We start from the raw sequence: 14,665 nt of genomic DNA, 5'->3' as shown, positions 1-14,665 counted from the left end.
GGTTGGTGTAGAAGGGCCCTATTACACTTGTGGTCAGTGAAGTGTTCTGCTACATTGGTGGTCAGTGAAGTGCTCTGTTACATTGGTGGTCAGAACAACACATAAAGATTTAAAAAATGTATAACACAAAATATGTAACAAAAATGAGATCTATGGGTTGCCTAAAAGGGGCATACGTGTATTGGGTTCCAAGGACTAATTGTTGGGAATTGATCTATCAATCTATCTATCTATCTATCTATCTATCATGGTTCTATTGTATGGGATTCCTTATGGTAGTCAGTCAACATTGTCTGGGGTACATGGAAGGTATTCCACTTGATTGATTTAAAGAGAGGAAACAGTAAAGACCCTGAGCATCTGCCCCGGCTGCCCTGGTGAGACACTGCTCTGCATCTGCCCCTGCCTCCCTGCTGAGACCTTTCTGCATCTATCCTGGTGAGACCGTCCGCATTTGACCCTGGTGAGACCATCTGTATCTGCCTCTGGTGAGATCCTCTGCATCTGCCCCTGGTGAGACCCTCCACATCTACCTCTGGTGAGACCCTCCACATCTGCCCCTGATGAGACCCTCCACATCTGCCCTTGGTGAGACCCTCCACATCTGCCCCTGCTGAGATCCTCCATCGAAGATACCAGGCTGGCAATCCGGAGCAGCACATGGTATGTACCAAATTTATATACTGTTCTGCATTGCTATATAATGTATTGCTGGGATTTGTAGTCACTCTACAGGTGGTGCCATTCTGCATTAGAGGGCAAGCTCCTCTGTACAGAGACTGATGTGACTGGCTCAGTGTTCTCTGTACAGCACTGCGGTGTATGTTAGAGCTATATAAATGTATAATAATAGTGTGTGACTGTGGGGGGGACATTAAATTGTAAGCTCCTTTAGTGCAGAGAAAGCCGGGGGGTGTTGGGGGGCCAGTGAGATCTGGTCCCGGCACACCCTTCATCCTTGGGAGCAGAAAAGGGAGGGCCTGAGAAAAAATCTTGAACCAGGGCCTTTTGTTCCTTAGGTCCGCCATTGTCCAAACTAATATGTGTGGCATGCAGATCCAAGTTTGAGTGAGCATTACATTTTTTGTTGTTATGAATCATTTATTTTTACCCAATTTTTTTTATAATATAAAAGACGGGGTTAGGGCAGGTAAATAGATGCCAAACATGTCAAGCCTTAACATTTAATATGTGTGGCATGCAGATCCAAGTTTGAGTGAGCATGACATTTTTTTTGTTATGAATCATTCATTTTTACCCAATTTTTTTTATAATATAAAAGACGGGGTCAGGGCAGGTAAATAGATGCCAAACATGTCAAGCCTTAACATTTTGTGCGCCCACGAAAACTAAAAAAAAACTACCATAGCCAAAATTGGCCATACGCTATAAAAGCTCTCATCGCTCATCAATTTAGTGTATACACTGATTATCGGGCCCAGAATTATTTTAACGTTCATAGTGATATGTAACATGTGCGTGGCAATGGGCGCAGTCGTAATTTTTGCACATAGCCGAACCCAACGCACATTTGCGTGTGTATGTGGGGGGCGGGGAACTTTAAAAATGTTTTTGTGGGTTTTTTCATCTGACATATTTTTTTATGTTACTTTCATTTTTGTAACCTTTTTTTTACACTCAACCTTATTGCTATCACATAGGGGGATAAAAAGGTCAGTCAACAATGTCTGGGGTACATGGAAGGTATTGCACTTGATTCATTTAAAGAGAGGAAACAGTATGTGAATTTTATGCATTTTTTTAATGGATAGAACTAGAAACAGGAGCTGTGGATGGCAATTGATGTTGTAGCTCCATGGAAGAATGAATTTGGGTGATGGAATTGTCCTGGGCCAGGAATGGATTTAGCCCATTGTATGGTTGTTTCTTTCCAGCAGGATAGAATAGGACAAGAGAACGAATGTTAAGAACTGGAACTCTATAGATATATATATTTAAATGTTACTGAGAAAACAAAACTTTTTTGTAGGCATGACTTAACTACTAACCTGGCTTGAGTAAATCGCTTTCTTCCCTTACGCCGCCTGGTCCAGTATAAATTCATTCACATAGGAATGATATTGGCCAGCTGCAGGAACATTAAGGTACTGGCGAACTCCCTGAAGAGGCAGCTTTCATGTGCCAGGCGCTGCTCCAATATGATGACCAGCAGATCAAGTAATGCCATCCACTTTCCGACAACCAAGTAGGTCAGATACCAACATATGCAGCCTGGCACCAGGAAGATATGTATACTTTGCTGTTGGCACTGATGTGTTTGCAGTTCTGGTAATTAAAAAAATATATATATATAGAATTGGGGCCTGTGTCAACACGTATTGGGCTTATGTTGATGGCTTCAGTTTGGCATTAGTGTGGGGGGGAGGGGCGCATCTGAGATCATTTAGGATTGGATGATATGTTCCATAGAGCTACATCAGTTGCCATCTACAGCTCCTGTTTCTAGTTCTATCCATAAAAAATGCGTTTGACCTCCAGATGACCTGCTCCTGACCCATATTTGAGTTGCTTCAAGCAAGTTCTGCATTCATATACAGTAAACTCCCCATTATATGGCATTCAAGCAACTGGCACACAATTATGAGGATATAATATGCCCTCCATATTTTTTTCTTTGTTTACATCTCGTTGCCGGCCAGCGGCTACTCTGTAGCAGAATGTGAACAAAGAGGAGAAATAGCAAGCCCGCTATTGGCTATTGACCTGAGAGGGAACTTTCTCTCTGAGGTCTGCTGCTCTGCTTAGTGACGAGGCTTTAATAGCCAGCCTGCAACTGGCTATTTCAATGTGAAATAGCCGGTAACAATCTGGCTGCTTACATTCACCTGTTAGCTGCGAAAGCTAGACGTTAGGTGAATGGGTCCGTGGAGGGGGGGCGCAGCACTACAGGGTTGACCAATCCCCATGGGGGCTTGCAGGCTTGCTATTGCACCCGCCCACTGAGCAGAGGAGCGGACCTGAGAGGGAACGTTCTCTCTCAGGTCTGCTGCTCTTTTCAGTGGGAGAGGCTTAAAAAGTCAGCCTGCTATTGCAATTTGAAATAGCCAATAGCAGTCTGGCTGCTTACATTCACCTGCCAGCTGCGAAAGCTAGCCGGCAGATGAATGAGTCCATGGAGGGGGGAGCAGCGCCATGGGGGGGGGACCAATCCCCGTGGGTGCAGCATAACTGGGAGTTTACTGTAGACTTGTATGGAAATGCTAAACCCAGCTTGAAGCAAACAAAAGCCCGTCGAGTTGACCCAGGCCCATAACAGCTCTAAATGGGAGCTTTTGGTGCAGTTTTATGGGAAAACTGCAATGATGGAGCTATCCTGCTCCATCAATGAGCTGCTGGTACATTACAGCCAATGGCATTTCTGCCACAGCTTAAAGCAGAACTATAGCCTTGGATTGAAAATTGTTGGTGGGCTTTTAATGCAGAAGAGACAATGTACAGTATGTCACTTCTACAAAAAATCTACACTGCCTGCCAGCAATTCTTCTAAATGTATTCTGAGCTGCACATGCACATACATAATGCAAATTTCACACAGCTGATTAAAGAAACTGGTCAGAAAATCTTTGAATAAAAAATGGGCTCTCTTCAGATATTCTGACTGGAGGCCGCTGTCAGAATACAAAAGATAATAGCGGGGATTCCTCTATCAGTTCACTCGTAGCATTGATAAAGCAATCTGTTCTATTTTTTTCAATCAGCCCGCGGGTTGAATGAGAAAAATAGAACAGTGTATGGCCAGCTTTGGTGTTCATTTTTCGCATGACTTGGGGTTATGTCATCCTGGCAAAACTGAAAACTGTTGTCAAGCTTGCCCAAAGAACAAAATAACCAAGATTATCTAATCAATAGATGGTGAATAAACTAAATAATCTAAGCAGATTGTGAATTTTAATTTCTTGATGCCTATGGAGAAAGATAGATATAAAGAAATAAAAACCCACAACAATAAATTGTATTTATTTATATATTTTATTATTGCTTATAATATACCTGTACTATTGGTTATCTCCCCATCGTTGCACAGTACACAGTCAAAGCAGCAGGGTAGTCTCCCAGATTGTAGGCACTTCCTGTAACCTGATAAACATGGGTCGCTACGGGGAGTCTGGGAAAAAAAGAAACAATTCATAAATATATTAAAGCTGAACTCCAGCTTTATCTTCAGTTATGCACAGTCCTACAGGCTTCTCTCCTGTACTGAAATGTCTTACTCTGATTTCATTAGAAGCATAGAGCAAGGAAAATAGAGCCCACCTCATTTCCTGGCTGGAGGACATCCAACATTATCTAGCTTTTTGCTCCCCAGCCTTACTTTCCCTTGCCCACCACTTTCATTCACTCAGCAGGTGGACCATCAGAGGGGGTGACACCAAAATAGCTGACATTCATTTTTGGTGTCACCCCTTCTGCAAAGTCATGCACTGAGAGCCTGACAGCTGAATGTGGGAGAGGAGGGGACCCGATGGCATACCTTATCCGGCGAATGAATGTCCCATCCTCTCTTTGCTGGCATCTATCACCAAGATGGTGATATCACCAAGATGGCCACTGGCAGTGAGGTGCAGGTGATGTCATTACACACGTGCGTAATGATGTAATTTGTATACATAATGATGTGTGCACCGGGATGTGTAACCTGGTGACGCCCAGGGTCAATGTTGCCTCATAGGGCATAGCTCCATAAGTAAATGTATGTATGTATTGATGTATGACTGATTTTTTTTTTCTAGTGTTGGGTAGACTGGGGAAAGGTTAAAACCCCTGTGAGGTCAGTGTCCCAATGAAGATAATTCCCTACACTCTCTGCTCAGAGATGCAATAGGAAATGAAAGGAGGGGAATTCCCCATTTAGTGGTCATATAATGTCCACATTTGATATTATCCTGTTCTGGTGACAATTTTAAAATGGTATATTTCCTATCACTAGACTAATGAAGATCTGATTTAATGCCATCATCTGTTTACGGGGAAGGCTTTTATGAGGCTTAAAAGGGTTTTTTTTGGATAATTTTTGGGGAAGTGAGCAGTACAGAATTTACAGTATGGAACAAAATCAAATATACACAGGAAAATGGAAATGAAAACACAAAAAAATAGATTAAAACAAATACTAAACTACCTGTGAGATTTAGCTTCAAATGGTAGCGTTTTAAGGATGCAGTCCACTAGCATGAACTTCTTTTTGAGGACTGTTAGCCTACTTTTATTCAAAAAGAAAGTTCAAAATCCACATTGGTTTCCCTCCACAGGGGTTTTCTTACAAAATAAACACAGTTTTAGCCTCCTAGCTTCCACTTCCAGTGCCTGGGTGTTTTGATCCACTGTCCCTTTCTGTTACTCCACAGATTATACCTCCACTTAGTGCTGACATGCACTCACGGTAGCTGTCCTCAGCCTCAATGTCTCTCCGACCCTCTGTGGCCCTCTTTCAGGGGAAATGGTTATTTTCTGTCTTCCAACTGAAGTTCTTACCATTAGCCAGCAACCTTTCCATAAGGTACACAGATGTGTAATCATTGGGTGCTGGTCACTGCAAAACCATGGACCCGGGAATGGAGATTTCATCTCTCCCAAACCACTTTGAAATCTCCCAGTTCCAGGATCCTGAGCAGAATCCCGAAGGATTGCAAAAGAGCTGAAAAGACAGTTCTTTCCCTGTAAAGAGGTGCCCATACACTGTACGATTCTCGTACGAGAATCGCGGGAAATCCCGCGATCGTACGAGAATCGTACAGTGTATGGAAGGCGTGCGACTGTTTCTACTGTACGGTCGCACGTCTTCCATCGAACAAGCAGGCTGGAAAACCCGCCAGGAATCGTACGATTCTCGGCGAGTGAGTGGCCTGCTTGTTCGACAACTGACGAACGGGCCGGTGTGCGCACGCGCACACAGCCCGTTTGCCATCCTTGCAAGCCCGCCACTCATTGCAGTCATTGCAAGCCCGCCCCTCAAGGGGGTGGGATTGCGATGATCGCAAGTACAATCTGCCTGTCCAAGATGGGCAGATTGCACGTTTTTTTTAAGTACTTTACAACCATTGCAAGATTAACATGCTGTTACTGGGGTCGCACGCTTGCTGGCATCTGGGCGCGTGGAAGTGCACACAAACATATTCACAATGGAAGCCCAGCACGCAGATGTAGGCCCCGTTCACACTGAGCGATTTATCGCGTGGTAATTCCCGCGATATTGCGGCTATTTACCACGCGATATCGCTCTCCAATGCTTGGCAATGGGGCAAAGGGTCCTGCTGTCGCGGGTCGTGCGTCGCTACAGCAGGACCCTTTTTGGAGCGGATTTTGCCGCGATTCTAGCTTGCTCAATGCAAGCATTTGCGCGATATCGCGCAAAATGCAAATCGCGCGACAAACGCGTGATTTGCGAATTGCGCAGTGTGAATGGGGCCTTAAGCGTTTTGTGGACATTCGTGCATTTGCACACGCATTGCTTTGCTCATTGGTGCCAGATAGCTTATTAGAATCAGTTTGAGTATGACCTGGTTGCTGCTTGGTCTTCAGCTTTACCCTGTTCTTCACCTGTGATCTTCTAGTGTTCTGACTTGTGACCTCAACCCTGCTTCTGACCAGCACAGCGCTGTCACATACCCTAAATGTACCAAATAAGAAAAAACATACACAAACACATACACTTAAAATAAATAAAAAAAAACTGTAAATGTTTTAGCCATCTGAAAATGAGACATTTAAAGCTTTTAAATACTTTAAGACATTTAAAGCCAGTCCCAAAATCCGCGCTGCCCGGTGCGGCTGGGACTGGCATGGCAATGCTCTCAGTGGAGCTAACAGTTATAACCCTTCCCCACTTGGTTGGAGCACTGCACCCAACTTTCTTAACATAACATATCACATTTTGAAATAATTAAATGTTTGGGACTGTCAAGATTTCTCAAAGTCGCTTTTAATTTTTCACCCGATTAAACTTTGGATTCCATATAATCATACTATCATTTAGATAAAATATTTTAGGTCCAAATGGTAACAAGTTACTGACAGTAATACTTGTCATTGCCATATCTGAATCAACAACCCAGTTTAAAATATCAAAATTTTCTTCAATATATCGCCCCTCGCTAAATGAAATGTCTTCACCAGAAGATGTTTTTATAATTACATTTTTTAAATAGTGGTGTAGCTTTAAAAAAAAGACAAAACATATATTAATGAATATGTGCATAAATATATGCATACACATGTTAAAGTATAGCAATCTATATGATTAACACACTTATAGACTGTGTAATATGGAGTGGGATACGTTAAGCATGACAGACTATTAGAGTGAATAGTCTAAACAAAATAAATTTGACTGACTATTAAAGTGAATAATAGTAATATATTAATTTACTTTTACAATTAGGGTTCCTGCAACAGATACCATCTTACCAAATTGTGCCCAGTTACAGAGTGGAGAAATGCGAAGTATAACTTGTACAATACAGTGTACAGAGTGCAGTCGAATGGAGTAGAATGCATTATTTTACAGGATATTTATATCAGAGATGTGTTTTAAGATTCTTTCAGATGGACTGTTGTTGGGAGATAGGAACATTTTGAATATACAATTTACAAAACAACCATCACAGAAGAGCATACGATGGTCAAAGCATTGCCAATTTATTACAATTTTGTTCTTAGGTTTAGAGACACTTTAGGAATGCTTGAATTGTATGTTGTTAGCATCATTGTGAGGGTGATTCACAAAGCTTCCGTAGGCAGCCGAGTGAATAACCCACCCAAATTGAAGTGAGCCAAACGCTGTTCAGCTATTCACTTCAGGCTTGTACAGCTGCTTTCAGCCGACCAAGCTCTGCATGTTCAGCTGAGCCGAAGTGCAGAAGCAGTTCGACTCAGCCGATCCAACATCTGGATCGGCTGAGCCGAAGCTCCGTCGGGCTACTCACTGCCGTTCGCCCCTATTCTCATAGGGGCCAAATGGTAGTGAGTGTGAATAGCGGAATGCCCCCGTTGTACCGAGGAGAATAGAACATCAGTGAAAAAAAGTTTAAAAAAAATTTTCAAAATGTAAATAAATGTTAAATTAAAAAAATATATAAAGATTTGTTTAAAAAAATGGAAAAAAAAATATTAAAAAAAATAAAAATAAAATTGGATGGAGCTAGTTGTGACAGCTAGCTCCGCCCAACTATTTCCTATTGGCCGTTAATTTTTTCAAAGAATTTAGGATAAAAGTAATGTGGAAGGCCATTCATTCCTTTTGCAGATATCCAAACTTTCTCAGTTATATTATAAGCAAATTTTTCAATAAAGCTAAGAAGTAGAACAAGTGTACAGTATTATATAATAACTTTGACAGAAGAGTTTTCTAGCATTTTTCTAACTTTTAAAGCATTGTTTTTGTTAGACTCTGGATCTACTAAAAGGTATGTTAGGAAGTCCACACAAATTCCATGTTTCTCCATCTCGTTTTTTAATTCTGTGCTTGCTTGTTGGTTGCTGTTGTCATCTGATGTAATGATTCCCACCCACGTCCATCCAAAATGTGTTAACAGCTGAATGATAGCATAAAATTGGGAGATTTCATTGGGAACTGTATGGTAAAGTAACTTAAATTTGGTCTGATTGTTAAGCACAGAGTCAAGTGCTCCATAACTAATCTGAAAAATACATATGTATTTAAATTATGTTTGCCCAGTTCACAGCTCTAAATACTCCAATACATAAGCTTACCCTTCCTTTGAAATAGACGGAACTTGTGAATCAGGTGGAATTTGATTGCTAAATTCTTCTATACCAATATGATTTCACATGCCGTATGAAACTCATGTGAGAAGCTGAACTGACCAAAGTCTATAACCCCTTTAAATTTATTAAGGGTGTGAACAGGGTTCAAGAAGTATTTTTTTAATGTGAATCTGAGCTCAAGAACTCATGAGCTAAGACTAGCAGCTGGAAGGTTCAAGAGGAACATTAGATTGTATTATTTTACAGAAAAAGTAGTGGGTGCTTAGGATAGAATTCTAGCAGAGGTCGTGAGTCAGTTATCAGTAAGTGCATTTAACCACCTCCCTACCTTTGTATTGTAAAAAAAACAAAACACAGCAGGAAGGTGGGTGCTCCTGAAGGCAGCGACCGTTACAAGCCTCACTCCAGAATTCACCCTTGGGCAGCCAGTGCACCCGTTAATGGCTATAAACTGAGCCGTCATTGGATGGTTAAGATCACAGACACACTGTATAGAGCTGATCTGAGTTGCTCTGTATCTTGTGATACTCTATATCTAGTGCAGTATTACCAAGCTCCATGTTTTACTACCTCAATACCAGCATGTTTTTTTGCTCCAAAACATTGTGGCAAAAAATTAGTCTACTTCCTGAAAAGGTGTAAAATTTGGGGGGGGGGGGGGGTTGTACTTTCCTGGCATTTTTGTGTGCTAGAGTTTATAATTGAAAGTGAAGGAACAAGTATTAAATACCACTACAAGAAAGCTATGTCTGATATAAAATGTAATGTGGGCACAGTGTTGCATATCTGAATAATATTCAAAGCATTGCAGCACCTAAAAACTAAATATGGTCATACTTGCACGTTATGGCACAATCTCCTTTAAGATCAACTAGTGTAATTTGGTTTAAAGCTAAAAGATACACTGCAATACTCACCTCCTCTCTAGGTCCAGTTTTCTCATTCATGCATACCAGCTTCATTCATTACTGGGCCTCAATATTGTATGGTATTACCCCATTTTTTGCACTTTGTTTAGATTTGTAATACATTCATTGCATTTGTATTGTTGTTCATATGAGGTACATTATTCATGTGAACTGACCAGGCTCTATTCAGCTCAGGACTCAATATGACCTGTTAGTTGAAACTATTGATGAGGAACTTGTGGAATGGCATTTGTGTTTTTATAGTGTTTGAAGTGTTTGAATATTGTGGGGTCCTGTAATATCCCTCGGGTTCCTGGCTCCTCCCGACTGCGTTCCAGGCTGGGGCGCATCGGCCGCGGTGAACGCCGCTCTCCTCCTCCCCCTTGACGGAAGTGTAGATGCGTTCCACGCTGGAACGCGGAAGTAGCCCACGGCCGCGTGACGTCACGGCCGCGGGCTATTTAAACTTGCCAAAGATGCTGTGGGGTGTTCGATGATTGGGATCATAGCCCATACACCCCACAGGAACCTCACCAGCCGCCTCGAACCTCTCCTCACGGATGAAACAGCTCCCCAGCAGCCAGCATCCACTGGACTTCTCTTGGAGGAATCTGATTGCACCTACCAGCAAACTGCAAGTATCTACAAGCTATCTTGAAAGTATCTTGGCTCACACACGCTGCCCTCTGGTGGAGACTTTGGGTATCGCCTCTCTCATTCTTTCAATACTATACCCAGTTATGCTGTATGAAGGGGAGATTTGCTGTTATCTGTCATAGAGACTTTACCATTCGCTTATACCTCAATTCCAGATAGGATTGCCATCATCAGGGATTGGGTTATTATTCTTTATTACATCGAAGGTTATTACCGATTACTATTTAGCGGTCCATGATGACTTAATCCCCTACTCTCCGTTTATGATTGAGAGAGCCGCCGGGGATTTAAGCTGACAACCGCACTACACCCCCAGTTGGAACCGCAGCTGTGATCCACCATACTATTCCAAGGCCGGGCCCTGAACAAAGGTGTCTAGATTCCACCAATAGATCATGCTGGGAGGGAACACACTACAGAGGTGTATACTTGTTCGTGGCGTGTTTATAAGGTTAGTAAATCAACCCCTTTGGTTCACATTACTGCTGATGCTGCTTTAACTGTGAGTCCAGGTCATTAGACACTCACCTCCTGGAGATGTGTCATTGCACTAGCCAGTAGGCATGAGCTAGATGCTCGAGTCGAAAATACAAGTAAAATACATAAACTGTCAGGGCATTCAGCGGGCTGTCCGCCGAGTGACCCGCAATGTGCTGTGTGCATTGGAGAGCCCTGATTTGGTAAAGCAATGCACCTGACCACAGGTCAGGTGCAAGACTTTGCCCAATAAAGGCACAGGGCTCTGTATGAGCCATGATTGGGCAAAGTAATGATGACTTTGCCCAATCATGGCTCACAGCTAAGTCCCAGCCCCACACTATATAAGGCTGCTTACACGGCAGCCTTATGCAGTGTGTTGCTGGAGTTAAATAGAGACTGTTTCTGTTAGTGTAGTGTAGTGTAGTATAGTTTGGTATAGTATAGTGTAGTGCAGTGTTTTGCAGTGAAGTGAAAGCTAACTGGTGTCAGTGTAGTGAAGTATCAGTGCTTATACAGCATTTAATGCTATATACAGTACTCTGTACTGTATTGTATTATTGTCTATGCTGTATATTCGCTGTATTTTTTTTTGTGTGTCAGTGGCGTCACCGGTGTTCCCATTTTTTTTCTTTTTTAATTTACTTTTAATATTTTAACTTTTTTTTTCAGCAGCAGGTTATTTTTCTGCCTCATTGCTGTTCCCCCTTCCGTGTTGCAGGTGTTCCCGTTTTTTTTTTTTTTTATATAATAAGCCATTATACAACCGTTTATAGTGCACCAAGCACCAATTTCTCATCCCACATTCTCTAATAACATGTTGTAATAAGCCCCACATCATGTCTGAAAGACCAACAAGGAGACAGGTGTGTGACAGGTATATATATAATTTGAATTTTTAGAGTAGGGTCCAATCCTGCACTCGTCAAGAATAACGGAAGGGTTACAGTGTGAAGGCACCGCCAACACTAAAGGCCCAATTTGAAAGCACCTTTTATAACTTTCATCCAACGTCTGCAAAAGAGACACCAGAATGTATCCAAAAAATCTCTAACCTTGTTCCGAGTGTCCTAAAATGTGTCCTCTTCATACAGGCTGCCTCCCCAAGCAGGCGTTTACAAGATTAAGGGAAAACCAATTCCTGGCAATTTAAATTTCATTTTTTGCTTTATAAATTTCAGTTTTGCTGCAGCAGGTTCTATACATCGTACATATGCGTGACTTTACAGGCAGTTTATGGGGATCCCCCAGGCACGATATGTAAAGGAATTGTTATTGTTTCACTTTAAGCAATGTTAAAATCACTGCCCCTTTATTTTGTAAAAGTGTTTTTTCATTGATACATGTCCCCCAGAGCAGCACCCGAATCCCCATACCCAGTGTCAAGGTCTCAGGGTCTACTCTGAAAACTGACTTGTTTGTGAGGACTACAAATCTGAATCTACTACTATTGTATAAAAATGTTTATTGTATAAAAATGCCCCCCCCCCCTCAACTTTGTTCAAGTCCATTGTTTGCAGTCAAATGTCTAGGGTCAAAAGGATAATGTGATGAGGCTGTGATAAAGTTATGGAAACTAGAGAAATATTAAGAACAAGAACTGAGAAGAGATACAGAAAAGGAACCTAACAGTACCACCAAAATGCTACCCTTTCAGTACCATGCATTTTCTGGAGAAATTAATGCAATTAGCACTCTAATGGAAGCTTGTCCACAGATCTCTGATTTTAGGTACCCGGATACAGGCTTTTTGTAGAAACCAGACCCTTCAAAATTGGTTAATTAGGGCCAATCTTCCTGCATTTACTTCACAGCAAATTCCATTAAGTGGTATTTGGAGACTTGGCTCTTTTCTGAATGTGGTAGTATGGTGAAGGTCTTTAAATTAGGGAGTAACACCAAGGAATTCACCATGTCACTCTTTTGCCCACGTGTCTTTAAATACTTTTTTTTAAGAAGGTTTGGAATAGAATTGCACAGAATAAATATATTCTATCTAATTGAAACAAGCGTTTTTTGGAGGCAGGTCTTCCGGATACATATCTTAAGTACAGGCACTTCAAAGTGCCTGTCTGTACCTAAGGCCCTACATCATGAATTTACTGTAAATGATTTCTATTTATTTAAATTAATTATTTACAGTATGTTGTGTATGGTGGTTGCTGGTTTTGGTTAGGTGATATTATTGTCTACTGTTTCATGCATTTATTTCTACATTATGCTAATATTTTGGATTGAATGTTATGCTGATTTGGTATCCTTTCCCTTTAAGATAGCATTGTCAGGTTTTACAAGTGTTGTTGGTGATTGTATGATGCCATGTTTTGCCTATTTCCTATATATGCATCATATGTATAATTCTCTAGTTGTTCAAACTGTTGCATTCACAACTGCCTGCTAGCCCATGAATTCACATGTAGAAGTGATTGGGTGGCTGTAACACAGCTATGTTGGTGGCAGTAAAAGACAGAATGGTTAGGTCCAAGATTCGATCAGTAACCACTCATAGTGGTTATTAATCAAATCTAACAGCCCCCTAAAGCAGTCAAACTGATCTCTAAAGTGGCAAACTTTAAATGTATATAAACATGTTCCCAGCATCGGTGCTTGCTAAGAGGAAGTTTTAATGCACAGATGGAGGTAAGGCAACAGTTAAAAACCATTAAAAACCACCGTAATTTGCCTTCCCCTTGACTCAAATTAATGTTGCCAAAATGGCCAGATTTTGCTGAAATCTCTAAGATTTTACATGACTCTATATTCACAAGTCATAATAAAGCCATGTCTTTACCTGGGGGTGACCATAGAGTTGAGCTATACTTGCTATAGAATATGTGACAGATGATAAAAAATGTCCAACTATAGCAATTGACTTTTGGTCTTTCTGACAGATGTAGTTTGGAGCTGGTTCATCAGTCGCAGAAATTATATTTAGAACACTCTGTATTGCCAAGTTTTCACTGTTACAAGCATCATAGATCTGAAATCCTAAAGTAACATTAGGAAGGATATCAGTGCTGTTGTTTATTTCCTCGATGGCATAAATAAACGCAAGTACATGTTTAAGGTATTGATATGAAACCCTGTAAAATGTGTAATGTTAGTTATAGCTTACAGTTTAACATTGTTATCTTATCTAAACAAAGACCCTTCATGCTAAATAGGTATTTGTGTCAATTCATCCAAAAAATCAAATATTATTATTTGTCTAATATGGCAAGATCATATTAATGGTGAGATCAGTATTAGTTTCTTAAATATCTTCATGAACATGCTAGTACAATTCTATACTTGAACTCCAAGCCACTTCTATGAATTACCAGGAAACTATATTCAAGCACCTGCGTTTTTTTAACCTACCAGAATCTACCCACAGCTGAAATATCACTTTTGGTGGAATTAGACTTTGAAAAATTAAAAAGTTTAAATTAAATGTGTGTAAGTTTAAGTGTAAGTATATGTTTTGGTTATAAATGACATTTGTAGGAGGCAGTTGGATGCACCAAAATGCCTTTTTGGATACTGAAGTGACGAGGAGTCCTACCTTGCACCTATAGTCAAATGCCCCCGGAGTGCTGGCAGTAAAATTCAAGGGTGGCTTGGGTTAAGAAAGTCTAATACTGTACTATTACTAATATTGTATATACATGGTATTTGCCTCTCTCTTTCCCACAATCCATTACCCCTACGGAGGTCAAGAAAGTGCCAGAGAGTAAACTTCAAGGGTAGCTTGGGTTAAGAAAGTCCCAGAATGGCGGTTCCTGCCTAAATGGAATATTTGTTCATAAAATGCTCCAGCAGAATGGTAGAACAATCAGGATCAGAACACGTCAGATAAGCTGTAAATGGAGCATGACAAGACTGAAGCCAGCAGCTGG

The sequence above is a fragment of the Nanorana parkeri genome, unplaced genomic scaffold (assembly GCF_000935625.1).
Source record: "Nanorana parkeri isolate BGI_ZX_2015 unplaced genomic scaffold, ASM93562v1 scaffold3067, whole genome shotgun sequence".
In the NCBI taxonomy this organism is placed as follows: domain Eukaryota; kingdom Metazoa; phylum Chordata; class Amphibia; order Anura; family Dicroglossidae; genus Nanorana; species Nanorana parkeri.
Note: the sequence above shows the minus strand (reverse complement) of the source record.